Raw genomic sequence first — 13,319 nt, forward strand, 5'->3', positions numbered from 1 at the left:
TTGCATGTTGCGTTTATATTTTTGTTCAGTATAAAAGGGATAGTTATTGAGGCGAAAGAGAAACTGCCACTGCTTACTCTCCAGTGCCATCTCTTGGAAATGGACAGTAGTTGACAGAAAATGAAATGAGAAAAACCTGTAATTGAAATTGTACTGATAGCGTTCACTTATTCAAAGTTTTAATTTAATGTACAAGTGGATAATTTTCTTTTTAAGCATAGTATATTGGTATGATACAAAAATGGATCTACATGTAAAAAAAAGAAGAAGAAACCTACAAGCCAATTTACTGTCTCTCTTGTTCAGTATCGGTGTAACAGCATGCAACAACACAAAATAGGAAGTGGATATTCAGCTGGGTGATGTAACAGTTAAAGGTTAGGGTTCATTGAGAGTTTGCGGTTAGGTTAGGGTCTTCCGGCTGCTGTCCACTTCCCATGAAAACACACCTACACTCCTTAGGAACAGCAGTGCCATCACCAGTACAGTACAACATGGTATATGGTGTACACATACTGTACGTACACAGTGTACATGTCTGAGCTGGCTGTGATATCAGTTTGGTGATAACAAACAGTATGACTTATAAACACTATACATTACTGACAAAAACATATTCTTGTCAGAATGAACCAGGTCTAACCAATTTCTAGAAGACACAACCTGTGACATACACATGAAATAGATGCCTGGGAAGACGTAAACATTCCAGTTTTATCATATTCATTCAACATGTAATTCAAAAGTGATTTATTGAGCAAGTTGTGTTTTGTGTATGTTTACTTATTCATTCAGTCACTTATAAACCTTGAACAGTTTCTAGCATACTTTTCCACAATCTCAACCTCTACACTACAGCAATTGATTATTTTCTAAAGCCCGTTTATACCTGGTTGTAACATGCATACTTTGTTCTGATATTGTCCACATTTTGATTGTGCCCAGATTTTGGACAGGTGTAGACGATTGAAAGTCGCCTTGTGGTCTGGTTGTGATCAGATCTTCCCGACCACTTCTGGAGGTAGTCAGAAGCGTTGTTTACACCTTGCGCTAACATGTGCATTTTGTGATCTGATTAATATGATCCAATCACTATCTGATTAAGGTTTGTTTTGACTAAAATGTGTCTCTTATCCATCGACTGTTTCTGCATTGTGACCAGATCAGCTGGTGCCTTCCTGTCAGCAAATTGTTTGACAGATATTCTTTCAAGATAATATTTATTTATTTATTTTAAGACAATTACTGATGCCAATGATTTTAGAGGCCAGTATAATGATGATTTAAATGGTTTGACCATCCAGATCTGTTTACACTTGATTGATATCCGGACACAACGAGTCCCTGACTTTCTCAGGAGGTGGTCTGGAAGATCTGATCACAATCAGATCGCAATGTGTCTTTTAATTATCTACACCTGTCAAAAAATATGGGCGCAATCAGAATGTGAGATCTGAGGACAAAGGGCTGAGGATAGATCTGAGGAAAAGATCTGATTGGTCAAAATACCAATAAGATCAGAATTAGGCTGTCTGTGTTAAACGCAGCCATGTTAGCATTGGTATAAATGGGGCTATATACCGTATCTTACAAGTGTAGACGAATCTGGACAGTGAAACCATTTAAATCATCATTATCCCACCCTATAAAATCATTGACAGGTGACGCCATTGACTTGGCATAAATATACGTCTTTAAATAAATAAATTCATATTATTTTGAAAGAATATCTGTCAAAAATTTGCATCCAGGGAGGGACCAGAATATTTGGTCACAATGTGGACATAGTGGACGCATAAGAGACACATTTTACTACCATGTGTAGATGCAATGGCTACAATGGCTGCGTTTACACAACCAGACCATTTATTGGCAAAGATCTGATCTGATTGTTCAAAAGAACAACAGGTAAAACCGCAAACAACGTTGGCACGATCAGAATGTGGTTAAGATCAGGACACAGGAACAATGTTAGCACCAGGTATGAAGGAGGCTTAATTGACACAACTGATTTCAACTAGGTAATTAGGTAGCCTGACATTTTAAATAGGTGTGACCTATTTAATTGGGATGTCTTTTTATGGTTGTAATTTGCTCTGGAAATACTGTTTATGAACATAAATTAAACTTTTAGATTGACGCCGGTGTGTTTTGGACTTCTTACGCTTCGATCACACTGACAGCATCCTTGCGCAAAATAGTACGCAGCATCATCTGGATATGTATGGAACAAAAGTTAATCATTCGCCTTCTGCTACCATTTCTGTCAAGCCGTCTACGCATACAGTTTGACGCATACCTTCGATAAATCCAACGTATGCACCACACCGAATACACTGCAACTGCCTCTACCAATGCAATGCTGCAAGGCAAATGCAGCGTTTCATTGGAAATGAATGTAATTCTGGTGTACCAAAGTGCAATGAAGCTGTCTGTGTGATCTAAGCGTTGTTAACCCCTTTTGACTGCTGGGCTGTTGTGTTGGATTCGTATATTTCTTCTGCAGCCGCTGATACCAGAGTCGTTTGAAGGTAAGCGGTTCTTGTACATATTTATTTTTTATTTTACCTTTAAGTAGGCAAGTCAGTTAAGAACAAATTCTTATTTACAATGACGGCCTAGGAACAGTGGGTTAACTGCCTTGTTCAGGGGCAGAACGACAGATTTTTACCTTGTCAGCTCAGGGATTCAATCTAGCAACCTTTCGGTTACTGGCCCAATGCTCTAACCACTAGGCTACCTGCCGCCCCTGAACATAGAAGATCTTAGGAAATCCCAGGACATAGTGTCTATAATACTGTAATAAACTCACATAGTTGCTGTCACAAACTTCAAACTTCACAGAGTTGTCACTGACTAGTTGGATAATTTCCCACTGAGCCAAGAATTTCTGTATTTACAGGATTCGTATAAATACATTTTTATCAGGTTTTTTATTTACATTTGTCAATAAAACATGAATGCAGTTTGTCATTGTTTTGTTTACTGTTTGCGGCCCTGGTTGTCCTGAGAAGACAATGGTAAAACACTTCAACGTGAGACTAAATATGAATGCAGCGCAAGCAGATGGATGAAGAATAGTGAATTTCAGCTTTTTTCACTGTGGGATTTCGTGAGACTGATGGAAACAAACAACAACTTCTAGTCTTTTGTTAAGTCTTTAAGTGTTAGTGAATGTCAGTTTTTCCACAATGATTCATGTTGTGTACTGTGCTGATCAGTTATAATGCTACTGTATATAGATGGTGTATCTTTTGGCCTTGACATGAACTGATGCTATAGTATGTACACAATAGTATGTGACATCTGACACCTCCAACTGCCTGTTTCCCAGACACAGAAGAGTAGCCCAGATCAGTGTATATTAAAAGAGCAAACAGATTCAGCACAAATGTCTGTCGTTAATAGTACTGGTTACTTATTCATTTCTTACAGAGAGTACGGTAAATACTAATGCTTTTTTTGGGTGACGAGAACTGGCTTATTGAAATGTGCAAAGTAGGCAGTGTTCAGTTCTAGTCTGAGTGCACTACATGTTGAGTCCCTCCCAATGGGACTTGTGTACTATGCTTGATATTTTATTTTTGGGTGAGTGGGTGGTTCTCTGGATAACACCAAGGAAGTAAGTGATAGTTAACACCGGGAACAGCAGTGTGGGGTTGATGTCATGTTTGTGTTCTTAGACGATACTGACAGAGGAAGAGGTCAACTGCATCTGTGTGGACTGGAAGAAGGGGGGGGCTGACCCTCGGCACACAGGCAGCCAATAACATCTGAGTCGTTGGCGCCCAGGTGGCCCACATGATTGACGTCTTCTGGGTAAGTACTGTCTGGACCATAGGTACTGTATACACAGGGTTGGTGTGAATTCCACAATTCCTTTTCCCTGTACATTTTATTCAATTCAAATTCTACTAAGCTAACATATGGAATTGTTTTAAGATATACTGTGGATATTTTAGCTGTTTAAATTCACTTGTGTAGATATATATTTACAATTTGATAAAATATAGAATTTGGCCTTTACTGCTATAGCCCATTGAAAGGCATTGAGTAACACGTTCATAAACGGCAAAAGACAATCAAAGGAAGTCATAATGTTTTGAAGTCTCTGTCCTATATCTAGGAGAAATAAGAAGGCTCAGGAATTATTTTTTTTAAATGGACATGTATTTGACCCCTTTAAGGGTGGGGGGCACAAAATCACTTATATACATTTTTTGGTACCGGGTTAACTTCAGACGAGTACCGTGACAAAACTGAGAACACCATCGTGAGTCATGTTTCTATGGTTGTCATATTAGTTTTTAGGTCAAACCTTTCGGGATGCCACAGACGTTTTCATGAGAGACCGATTTTCGGGATGTCTCCTGGTCTGACAAACAGCGCTGTAGCAAACCCACTTTCCATCGCAGCTGTGGAAGGCTGACATGGGCGGATACGGTGGAATGAGACACAGCCCATACAAAACGGATACGTCTAGCTTAAACTGATGTATTCTAATGGAGAAGTAAGTATTTTAATTAGATTGACACAAGGCTGCATCAATCCACTTTAGGCGTTCAAATCCTGCAGTAAATGTTCTATAATTGCATTATTTCCTTTATATTTCTTTGCATTAGTTTAACTGGGAAATGGAAAAATACTGAATTTAAATTCCGAAGTGACATTTTTCACCATTCTAATGTAGTCCAATTCTATAACTTTAAGATTGTTGGAGTTCTAATTGAATCCAACATTCTCCACTTCATAAGTGAATTAAATTTGAAATTATTTTGGAATTGACCCTGACTGTCTACACGTGCACATGCCATATGTTGTTTCACAGCTCAAGAATGTTTAAAACCTAAAAACACATCTATTTCTGTTGCGGCAGCATGGACGCACAACTGTCACACAGCAAACAGAGCGTTCTAGGTTGAAAGACAGCATTATCACTCCAACACTCACCTTAACATTTTCTGTCACAGGAAGGCTAACATGGTCCACGTTATCGGACAGTCTGGGGGCACACGCTGCTGGGGAGGTGGGCCGCAGGATCAGCATGCTAGGACGCATCACAGGTCAGATCTTAGCTAAGCACATGTATACATCGTCATGGATCTACGCTTGAAACCCAGGTCCCAAGCCCCCAACTCCTATTCTGAGCCATATAACCCTTGTTGAAAACGTGTAGATGTAAAGTGATTGACTGAAATTCTGAGTTAGAGGTTGTGTGTTTGTCCTCCTCTCTCAGGGCTGGACCCAGCACAGCCCTGCTTCCAGGGCCTCATTGCCACGGTGCGCCTGGACCAGTCCGATGCCACATTTGTAGATGTCATTCACACTGACACGCTGCCCTTCATCCCTTATGTTGCTATGGGACACAATGGCTGTTTTTAAATATCAAAATAAAGTGCACTTTTTGAGTGTGACGAATACCCTGGCTTACATTCGTGGCTTACACAAAATATTTATGTTCATATGAGCAGAATACAGCATAAGACTAAATCATCCTTTTTATTTCATGCAAGGTCATATCTCAGGCTGTTGGCCACATTGACTTCTACCCTAATGGAGGAGAGCACATGCCTGACTGTGACAAGAACATTGTCTCTACCATTGTGGACATTGACTGCCTTTGGGAAGGGGAGAACGTATGCATATTTGTACTGTGTCTTGAAACCTGTAGAATTGGGGGAAAATGCTTAAAAGGTGAAGATAGATGAGGATCAACCGCAAGGGAAAATAACTCCCGATTGCGTGATGTAAATGTAACTTCCGATTTGAGCTGACATGCAGCAGCGGCAACGTGAATGCAGTCTCCGCTAACGCCAGAACGTTGCCGCTAAATTTCAATAACACTAATGCTGAACTTCTGCGATACGGATTGAATAGAGCCAGGGGAGAACGACTGCCACCTCTCATTGAAGCTACAGAAGTTGAATGCCAACTGCAGTACTGCAGGCATTGTTAGCGGAAAACAGGATCCCCCCATTACGGCGAATGGTAAAATGGCAATCTTTTTTTTATTTTTATAAACAAAATGATACAAATAATTGCTTCTAATAAACCAGATGTATGTCCTTGAACTGATAACTTCAAAATTGCACACAGAATAAGTTATAAGGATAATTGAGTTGCTAATGGCAACCTGCAGTACCCCAGTTGGCCTTCAACTTGAGCTACTCAATGAGAGGTAGCCAGCAACATCACTTCATGGATTAACTCAAACTGCACATGTTTTTCCTCCATGAGACACTATCTTAAGACTTCATTTGGCTTGAATGCGCTATTGAGTCTTCACATAGGAATGAATGGTGTCACTTGATCGATGTATGAATGGCCAAAGCCAGTCAGTGAATAGAGACCCCAATCTATTAACCAGCCGTTACAAGTTGACGTAATGTAACTTTCTATGTAGTGTAAGGTCAGAACTAGCAGCATAGGCACTCCATGTCACAATGACTCACACATTTTCTTGTCTGGCCATCTGAAAATGTATCCCCTGGAATATTGGAGTGGTACGAATGGTAAAACCATAAAGAACACCAGTTTTTTCAATTGGACCGGTCTGGACAAATATTTTCTAAAATGGTGGCAGGCCCCTTCAGTTATGTGCTGCTGCCTTGGGGGCCAGCACAGCTGAATCTGCCACTTTTGATTGTAGAGAAGAGTGGAAGATGGCGCCACAGCTTTTGAAGCGCCTGGTGCTTGCCCTATGCTGGGAGACTACAACATAGCCCATGGCCTTCACCCATCCCTCTCTCTGCTTTGCCCCCTTTGTTATTGTGCCAGACACGCGCAATGTTGTTGCCTGCAACCATCTCTGATCCTACAAGTACTACAATGACAGACTCGTAAACCCTGAAGGCTTTACGGGATACAGGTTTTGACTCCGTAAGTGTTTTCTTTATTTGGGTTTGAAAGTTTTCCCCAACTTACTGGGGTTGCGCTGAGTTGTTAGGGGACCAAGGCTGGGTGGCTGTCCTCCATTAACAAACTACTCTCGGCTATCACATGGGATGGGGAGGCGCATCGCTGGCTGCAAAGACTGTCCTGGGGGGGCACGCACGCACCTGTTGTACATGACATTGATATGGCTGTGAACTGTTTCTTTGGTTTTAGAAGTTGATTTGCCGGGAATGGGTTCAGCGAAGACTGTAGCAGACGGGCGTCCCCCATGATTTCTATGGGAGGGAATGCAGCTGTTCACGTTAATGGCAGTTTATCCCTGCTTTGGGTCGCATCCCAATCAAACAGCCCCGGGTGCATGGTGCATGACCTCATACATTCGGAAAGTATTCAGATCTCTTGACTTTTTCCACATTTTGTTACGTTACAGCCTAATTTTAAAATGGATAAAAACATTTTTGTTTTCATTAAGCTACGCAATACCCCATAAAGACATTGCGAAAACAGGTTTTTAGACATTTTTACAAATGTATAAAAAAACAAAAACATAAATACCTTATTTACATAAGTATTCAGACCCTTTGCTATGTGACTCGAAATTGAGCTCAGGTGCATCCTGTTTCCATCTATCATCCTTGATGTTTCTACAACTTGATTGGAGTCCTACTTTGGAAAATTCAATTGATTGGACATTATTTGGAAAGGCACATACCGGTCTATATAAGGTCCCACAGTTGACAGTGCATGTCAGAGGAAAAACCAAGCCATGAGGTCGAAGGAATTGTCCGTAGAGCTTCGAGACAGGATTGTGTCCAGGCACAGATCTGCTGCGTTGAAGGTCCCCAAGAACGCAGTGGTCTCCATCATCCTTAAATGGAAGAAGTTTGGAACCACCAAGACTCTTCCTAGAGCTGGCCGCCTGGCCAAACTGAGCAATCGGGGAGAAGGACCTTGGTCAGGGAGGTGACCAAGAACCTGATGGTCACTCTGACAGAGCTCCAGAGTTCCTCTGTGGAGATGGAGAACCTTTCAGAAGGACAACCATCTCTGCAGCACTTCACCAATCAGGCTTTTATGGTAGAGTGCCCAGATGGAAGTCACTCCTCAGTAAAAGGCACATGACAGCCCTCATGGGCTCTCAGACTATGAGAAACAAGATTCTATGGTCTGATGAAACCAAGATTGAACTCTTTGCCCTGAATGCCAAGCGTCACGTCTGGAGGAAACCTGGCACCAACCCTACAATGAAGCGTGGTGGCAGCATCATGCTGTGGAGATGTTTTTCAGAGGCGGGGACTGGGAGACCAGTCCGGATTGAGGGAAAGATGTACAGAGATCCTTGATGAAAACCTGCTCCAGAGCGCTCAGGACCTCAGACTGGGGTAAGGTTCACCTTCCAACAGGACAATGACCCTAAGCACACAGCCAAGACAACGCGGGATTGGCTTCGGGACCAGTCTCTGAATTTCCTTGAGTGGCCCAGCCAGAGCCCGGACTTGAACCCGATCGAACATCTCTGGAGAGACCTGAAAATAGTTGTGCAGCGACGCTCCCCATCCAACCTGACAGAGCTTGCAGGGATCTGCAGAGAAGAATGGGAGAAACTCTCCAAATACAGGTGTGCCAAGCTTGAAGCATCATACCCCAAAAGACTTGAGGCTGTAATCGCTGCCAAAGGTGCTTCAACAAAGTACTGAGTAAAGGGTCTTAATAGGGTCTTAAATGTGATATTTTGGTTTTTGTTTTAATAAATGTGCAAACATTTCTAAACCTGTTTTTGCTTTGTCATTATGGGGTATTGTGTGCAGATTGATGGGGGGAGGACAATTTAATCAATTTTCGAATAAGGCTGTAAAGTAACAATGTGGAAAAAGTCAAGGAGTCTGAATACTTTCTGAAGGCACTGTATGAGTATGTCCCAAGAGATGCTGACCTACGCCTCGTTGTTCACGTCGCAAACGCCCTCGGGTGTTGTTCCTTTGCCCTGTTGACAGCCAAACCCTGCTGTTCCCACAACTATAAACTGGTGTCATCCTGAACTACATATTTATAGGGTGGCGATCTAAGACGCATTAAAAGTTGTGAGGAGCTTTGCGTGTGTTCCCCCTATTTCGGGTACTCAAAGCCATGGGTGAGAAACGATGAGTACTCACAGATTGCTTTGGCGTAAAGAGGCGGAAAGCGATGGGTCATAACATGCAAGATCCCTTAACATTTCACCTTGGGCAGAATATTAACTGTAGTGGACTGACTCATAATGCATTATCAAACGTGCAAAACGAGCTAACCAATACTTTTATAGCCTGTCCTTTTGCATTTTCGTGAATGGCCAAAAATGGCAATTGTGGATAAATACTAAGCTTTAATCTTTACTTTCAAACTAAAATGCCTCAATTGAATGTCTCCCAGTACAAAAATCTACACATTCTTGTTTCTATACCTTCCCATATATGGTCATATTCTATATTCGGGTCCCTTGGCGCTAACAAATCCACTGTCTAACAATGTTTTCACCTGATTCTGTAATTTGTATTTATTTTTATGAGAGGTGTTTACCATGTGCAGACAATATGCATGTCCCACTATGGGTCACTATGCCGACAAATTCCCAGTGGCCAATCCAAGATTAAGTTCTACCTGAACACTGGAGACGCTGTGCCCTTTGCCCGTAAGTGGCCTTTCCCTGGCTTTACTTGGGCATCAGATATCCCTCCGCTTTACTCTGTGAAAAAAGCCTTCTCACACCTCTATTAAATAGGCATGGTTATTTACACTATTTAGCACGTGCTTCAGCGGCTCAAATAATGCATGAACAATGATTTACTATATACAGTACTAAGTTTTTGTTTTCCCCCCATGTATTCATATTCCACGGTATCGCTACAAAGCAAATGTATCCATCGATGGCAGCAGATCCCTGCCGGGGATAATGAACATAGCGCTGTATGGAGAGCATGTGTAACAGTATAACTTTAAACCGTCCCCTCGCCCCGACACGGGCGCGAACCAGGGACCCTCTGTACACATCAACAACGGTCGCCCACGAAGCATCGTTACCCATCGCTCCACAAAGGCCACGGCCTCTGCACACATCAACAACAGTCACCCACGAAGCGTCGTTACCCATCGCTCCACAAAAGCCGCGGCTCTTGCAGAGCAAGGGGCAACACTACAAATACGTTTCAGAGCAAGTGACGTAACTGATTGAAATGCTAGTAGCGCGTACCCGCTAACTAGCTAGCCATTTCACATCCGTTACACATGGCAACACACGCCAGTATCAGGTACACTTCTGATATAAACCAGTTTATAGATGAGTTGAGATCATGTAATGTCACACACACATTTAACATTTTTACATTGTTCTACTTGTAAGTGTCACATCATAGCCCATAAAATCAGTTGAACCTCTGAAGGCTGAACACGAATCACAGATCAATTTACAGGACAACTGACTGATCCTGCCCTAAACTAAACGGACTAAAGGAATTAACATTTTCTGTTCTTTCCTAAAGTGGCCTCCTGAGTCCTGGTAAAACCTACGAGCTCTTCATCCATGACTTACATTGGCGAAGTGACTCAGGTGAAGTTCCTCTGCATCAACCCCATGCTTCCCAAGTTTGGCGCCCACAAGATTGAGCTGCTGCGAGGGAAGGATGGGAAATGGGAAATCCGTCTGCCCTGCCAGTCCAACTTGTTTGGCAGCAGTCTGCGCCTCGGGACAAACGAGGGCGTTCTGTTAATGCTAGCCGTATGCCCCTAGTGCCAAAAATGGTCTCCTGAGGCTTCAGACTCAGCCCTAACAAAACTAGTACTGCGATAGGATTTACTGCCTATGCGCCTCTTTACCAACGTTTGTGTTAATTTGGTTTGGAGCGTAAACCTATGATGGGACGAACACATTAAATAACACGCTGTTTGTATTGTATTTATTGTACACCAGCTAACATGGACTGTAGCCTCCTAATATATAACAAGTTATAATTTTGAGGAAAAAAGCAGCTCTCTGAAAGATGTATGCTCTGTAAAACCCTAGAGAGCAGTATAGGACCGTCATCTGTGATAAACATTCGTCCATTCATGTTCCACTGGCTCACCATATCTCTCTGTTGCAGCTTTTTGTTCTGTGGAAACGAGATGGTGCGTGAGATCGTGCTTCAGACCCTTAAACCATGCGGACCTGAGTGAAGCACAACATGACATCCTGTGCTTTTTCAATTGTTTCTACAATTGGGTACGGCAGCTGCAGTCAAATACATCTACACAATGAAGCATTGCAGCAACATGAGTGGAAGAAAAAGGACAGACGTATATCCCGACATGTTCAAGGACAAAGTAATCCTTAGAATGGCAAAAAAAAGTGTATAAGCTATCATATGAAAGAATATGCAGAATCGGGTTGAAATCCTGATTTGAATTGTGTGTTCGCATAATGCGTACAGGAAGAAAGTTCTGCGTCTCTTTATTAGCCTAAATGTTGAAAGACTGGGGGCTGCATTCGTGCAAACACAAATCTACACTAAATTACACGTTAATATCATGTCGCTCCTTTTCCCATTTAGACAAAAAGTGCAGCCAGCCAGAAAGCCTGCCTAATGTGTCATACGTGTATTTCCAAGAGGCCTAGTGTCTTCACAGCTCTCATTAACGTGTCCCTGGCCTTTCACCAGCTTAGTAAATCCTGATTGGGTCTCATTGTTTTGGCATCATTTATTTGAATACCCACCCTGTGATTACGGCTAGGGAAAATACAGCATTAAAAGGCAAGCTGCCATTTTCATCAGAACGCTAACAAAGTGCATTTGTATGCAGTGACTAAACAGAGTCGAGCCATCAGCATTCGCACAATACCAATCAGAACAATCCGCAGAGCCACAGCCCCGAGAATGACTACATTATGGTATTAAACATAGCATTGAATATGGGGCTAAGGGGTGGGGGGTGGGGGAATGCTTGTGTCTTCAAATCCGCCGTAGACATCCGTCACTGTCTATCTTTTCGATTTCTTTTTAATAGGCTCATTGAATGCAGAGGCTAATGACAAAATAGCTAGCTAATTCCAGTAATTATGTCTGTTTGCCTGAGGGAATTTGTGGATGACAGCGTTTCATTTTGATCAGTGCTCCCAGGGCTCTGGGGGTGGCTTTGTAGCTAACAAAGCACACACAGGTCAAGCATTAGCAAGGTATACTTAAAACAGGGGAAAACACGACAGATGACAGAGAACAGATTTTTCAATGTGTCTGCAGTTATATAATTGGATGTGTATACAAAAGGATGCTACTATATGAATGACAGAGAGAGGTTTTTGTAACTTTGAATTAGGTAATGGTTGGACTAGATAATGGCTTTGTGGGACACCTTGAATACCAATCTTCAAAATCATTGCTTAGCAAAAACCTGATTGTTTTTGTATTTCCTTTATATGGTTGGGATGTGGTTTATCTAGATTATCATAGATTGATAAAGGGATTAGGATGTTTCCTGGCAAATGGAAAAAGCTCACCAGAATAATTTTGTAGCTGTACCTGTCCTAAACATACTAAGACTACTTTGTAGTGGGTAAGGCCTCCTCAAACTGAAGTTGGTGTGCCCACATTAGGAACAAAGGGTTGCTGGTCTGATTTCATGCTGTTTTCATGCCATGACTTTACTAGAATATCTAACAGTTATTTATATAAAACCCGCACTCAAAAAATACACACGTGCAGTCGCATGTTCAGTCAGCCATCCAGTCCAATAAAACTGTCTTGACTCTTTCCAACACTGGATTCTGTTGTTGGAATATGTTACAGTAAGGAGTGCCATTCCTCTCATGTACACAATTTGTTTGTATGTAAGTGCCTGTGTATATGTGTGTGTGCAGCACAGGTGGCTGGTGGCACCTTAATTGGGGGGGACTGGCTAAATTTAATTGATGGAATTAATTATTAATGAGATGTTATCAAACACATGCTTTACATATGTCTTCATATCATTCCATTTACTCCATTCCCACCATTATTATGAGCCTTCCTCAGCAGTCTCCTATGGTGTGCAGGTACGTTTGTGTGTGGAGGGATGTTACCCAAACAGACCTCTCATCAACATGCAGTGACACTCATCTCATAGATAAGGGTGTATGCTGAGCAAACAAATACTAATAAAATCAAATGATGGCTAGGTAACCTGACAGAGGGGGGAACGGCCCAGCAGAGCACAAACGTGCTCCAAATGGAATGAAAACGTGTGAAGAACTGTGAGACTTCAGGCATCATGAACATCGACCGCAACATCACGCTGGAATGAAAACATGTAAAGCTCCCAGCTCCAAATCTCACTGCTTTCCTGACAGAATATATGAGTGTGTGAATGTGTGGGAGGGATCACACCAGCAACTCAAGGGCCTACTTTGAGAGTTTCCCCTTGAAATTGCCGTAGCAACT

At 42.1% G+C, this 13,319-nt stretch overlaps 1 pseudogene; it reads left to right on the top strand.

Moving 5' to 3' along the window:
• Positions 1 to 3,017: 3,017 nt before the first annotated feature.
• Positions 3,018 to 10,853, top strand: LOC139569814 (pancreatic lipase-related protein 2-like; annotated as a pseudogene).
• Positions 10,854 to 13,319: the final 2,466 nt, after the last annotated feature.

This window comes from Salvelinus alpinus, chromosome 3 (genome assembly GCF_045679555.1).
Source record: "Salvelinus alpinus chromosome 3, SLU_Salpinus.1, whole genome shotgun sequence".
Taxonomy (NCBI): Eukaryota; Metazoa; Chordata; class Actinopteri; order Salmoniformes; family Salmonidae; genus Salvelinus; species Salvelinus alpinus.